Source organism: Schistocerca nitens, chromosome 4, assembly GCF_023898315.1.
Source record: "Schistocerca nitens isolate TAMUIC-IGC-003100 chromosome 4, iqSchNite1.1, whole genome shotgun sequence".
Classification (NCBI taxonomy): domain Eukaryota; kingdom Metazoa; phylum Arthropoda; class Insecta; order Orthoptera; family Acrididae; genus Schistocerca; species Schistocerca nitens.
Genome location: NC_064617.1, coordinates 548941583 through 548944762, shown reverse-complemented (window position 1 = coordinate 548944762; position 3180 = coordinate 548941583). Strand labels below are relative to the sequence as shown.

Sequence of the window (3180 nt, the reverse complement as noted above, 5' to 3'; positions counted from 1 at the left end):
GACGTAAATTGTTTGAATCTTGTTCCCTCTTGTATAAATTTCTGCGGACACCAATACAGACGTTGGCTCCGTCCTCTTGTATTCTTGCTTTGTAATCAACGATACGGGTTGTAAACTGTCAGCTGCTGACGTTGTATGAAATACTGTGACTTGACAGTGCAGTCACATCGACGACCGACAAATAAAACCGATACAGGAGGCGCACAGAAAGCCACTGTTTGGAAAGATGAATATTTGGAAGTGTCAGAAAAATTCAGATATTTTTATGGCGCTGACTGTAGAGGCGTTATTGGTTAACAGTCTCTCAAAGACTGCGGACAACGTTTGTCAATAGAAGTACAGCGGCGCAAGGCGCACGGCCTAAATGACGATGTGGGATCATAATGATCGCTTTACATAATCGGAAACTTTCACATTAAGTGAATAAGAGGCCGAGTCGAGGAGCTACGTGTGTGCAGCGAAATGTGAAATTCTAAGGAGAGATTTGTGTTCGGAGAAACGTCTCAAACTAAACGCAGCGCTGACTTTCTGTGTAGTGCAGCATCGATGCGAAACAGCTCTGTCAGTCCACTGAAGTCAATGAGTTTGTGCTTTACCATAGGAAATCCCCAACAACTACATAAAAAACTCAACCATCATTGTATCAAAATTTGTATCTTACGTAAATGAAAAATGGTAGTGCGACGTCTAACTCGAGTACTAGATTAAGTGGAGCCGTCCATGTGTTGTCAAGGTTGGTACGACTACGCTGCAATCGTTTCGCTGAGAAGTCCTCACGGATCCTCCATTCAGTCCAGATCTCGTCCCACGTCATTTCCACACTTACTGAGGACTGAAAAAAGACATTCTTGGCCGTCGATTTACTTCGAACGGAGAGGTGCACGTCTGCGTACAATCATGATTCCGTAGGCAATGGCAAACATTTTTCCGTGAAGGCATTGACTGTATTGTCTCAGAGTGGCATAAATGTATAAACAGCTATGGCGATTACTTTCGAGATAAGAAAAAGTTTACTTACTTTTTTCCATCTGTTCCTTTTCATTTACCTGCGCCTTTTATTACGGCGGATATAATAGCCCTGAGGCCGCGAGGGATTAGCCGTGGCGCTGCAGTCATAGACTGTGCGGCTGGTCCCGGCGGGGGTTCGAGTCCTCCCTCGGGCATGGGTGTGTGTGTTTGTCCCTAGGATAATTTAGGTTAAGTAGTGTGTAAGCTTAGGGACTGATGACCTTAGCAGTTAAGTCTCATAAGATTTCACACAATAACCCTGAAGTCCTTTCTTAACTGAATAAACCTAGCGTATGGAAAACTGACCAAGTGTTTCCTGAAGTATTTTGACTGTACTCAGATGCGTCGAGGAAGTTATCCTGTTTGGTCATTCTATAAGCTGTTCATGGCTACGCTTAAGGTGTTTTTCGATATGTCTCTTATTCGTCACTCGTGATTCCTCCCTAGACTGTTAAAAATATAGTTAATTCTTCATAATCTACTTTGATTTGGTTAATAATAGCACTTACAGGCTACTAGTCAAAATTCATCAATTTCAATACAATCGAAATAGTTGAAAAACTGCCACATACTAACCTAATAAGACGTATATCCTTAATTTTTTATTATATAAGATATACTAGTGTTTCAAATCTGTAGTCACAGTAAATGAAAAAATCCGGAAGGTAATACTAATAATAACTGTGTGAAACTTGTCGTTGGTGACGCAGTTGTAAAGAAGGATATCACATAACTTTTTTGCGCAAAAAGGACTGCGAATGATGAACGGTTGTTACGAAAGAACTGACCTTAAATATTAACAAATCTAATGTAACGGACAGGCAATAAGACTGTATTCTTTTTAATTGTATAATGGTTGAGCAATGCGCCACAACCGAAAACTTCAAAGGGTATTCAGTGGGAGTGATTTATAGTGGAACTTTCGCATCAGTCTTATTCCGAGGAATGTGGATACGTTAGCGCAGTCCGTTGCAACAATACTATGGAGGAACGGTGATTCATCCAGGGACTGGCCGTTGACCTTCAACTTAAATAACTATACTTTACCGTGATTAATCGGGCGAAAAGAACCATTATGGTTCGATTATTATATCTGCGAAACATTAACAACCGTTAAAAGCCTACGGCTAACCGTCCAGGACGATGTAAAGTGGAATGTCAACATAAAAACTGTAGGGAAAATAAATTCCAGACCGAAATTCATCGCAAGAATCTTAAGGAAATGTAATACCTCCATGAAAGAAGTGGCTTACAAAACCATCGTAAGACCGATTCTTGAGCACTGTTCATCAGTCTGAGACCACTGTCAGGCTGGATTAATAAGACAGATAGAGGAGATACAACAGAGAGGGGCACGTTTCGTCAAGATGTCGTTTCATAAGCGCGAGAGCGTTACGGAGTTGTTTGGAAAAGCTCCAGTAGCAGGCGCTACAAGAGACGCGTTGTTCATCACGGAGAAGTTTACAGTCGAAATTTCGTGAGCGTATGTTCCAAGAAGAGTCGCAAGACATGTTACTTCTACACACATTCACAACGCGAGACACCCACAACGAGAAAATGAGAGGAATTAGGTCTCATACGTAGGTTTATCGACTCGCTCAGATAGCCACTAGGGCTGTCGATATTTTTAAAAATTTCGAGAATCCGATATATCGGTATTTAAAAGAATATCATTATCAATATATGACGATAGTATCTGTTCTCGAAAGAACAGTTACCGTCGATGACCATGCAGCTTTGCTCGAAATGAAATGATAATTAAATAGACACCCTAGCTGCAAGCAGGCGTTGATACACTTCATTGGGGACATGTTGAAAATGTGTGCCCCGACCGGGACTCGAACCCGGGATCTCCTGCTTACCTGGCAGACGCTCTATCCATCTGAGCCACCGCGGGCACAGAGAATAGTGCGTCTGCAGGGACTTATCCCTTGCACGCTCCCCGTGAGATCCACATTCCCAACATGTCCACAACACTACATTCGTAGTACGCCTAATAGATGTTTGCCCATCATACTCATTACTCGTGGCAGATTAATATACCAAGTCCCGTACGAGATCGGACATAGCGTGTGCGTTCGCACAAGAAGGTCAAAGGCCGGGAACCCATATTTTTAACTATATTTATATAGTTAATATATATATATATATTTAACTATATAAATATATTTA

At 41.6% G+C, this 3180-nt stretch overlaps 1 non-coding gene across 1 annotated transcript; it reads right to left on the bottom strand.

Annotated features, from left to right (window-relative positions):
• Positions 1-2831: 2831 nt before the first annotated feature.
• Positions 2832-2906, bottom strand: Trnat-ggu (transfer RNA threonine (anticodon GGU)). The gene has a single exon. It is a non-coding gene; the product is annotated as a tRNA-Thr (tRNA).
• Between the last annotated feature and the right edge of the window lie 274 nt (positions 2907-3180).